The sequence below is a fragment of the Pseudopodoces humilis genome, chromosome 16, assembly GCF_049639895.1.
Source record: "Pseudopodoces humilis isolate 2021_Gansu_Grassland_sample_001 chromosome 16, ASM4963989v1, whole genome shotgun sequence".
NCBI lineage: Eukaryota > Metazoa > Chordata > Aves > Passeriformes > Paridae > Pseudopodoces > Pseudopodoces humilis.
In genome coordinates, this window is record NC_142215.1 from 13784922 (window position 1) to 13785469 (window position 548).

Consider the following 548-nt stretch of genomic DNA (forward strand, 5'->3'; position numbering starts at 1 on the left):
GTTCTGCCTTGTAGGGAGCCACTGGACTGAAGCAGATTCCATTAAAAGTTCCTAATTTATTCTGCCTCACTGCTCTCTTGTAAAAAGGGAACTTCACTGGAGAGCAAGGCATTTAGTCCAAAAAGAGTATTGTGAGTGAATATGCAAATTCAACACACACCACCAAGGTAAGATTCATCATTAGCCACTGAAATGTCTCAGAAGTTAAGGGCTTTTGTGTGCAGGGTACAGCACAGCATTCTCCCAAGCATTCACTCTCTCTACAACCTCCCCTTGAAAAATTCTTTGACAGCCAATAGTAGCATGGTTTAAATCCCAATCTAGGTCAGAGAGAAATTTGCAACTATATTTTGATTCCTTACTTTGTGGTTTATCTTTTTGCCTTTCTGAGTAGGATGATAGAAACAACATTTTATTCATTCTTACCAGGATTAAACAAAAAACAAATAAAACCAAAAATAACATAGGAAAGGTAATGATTAACCATTCTGTAAGAAAAAAAGAAATCTGATTGTGAACTTGCTGGTATTATCTAACCAGTATAAATA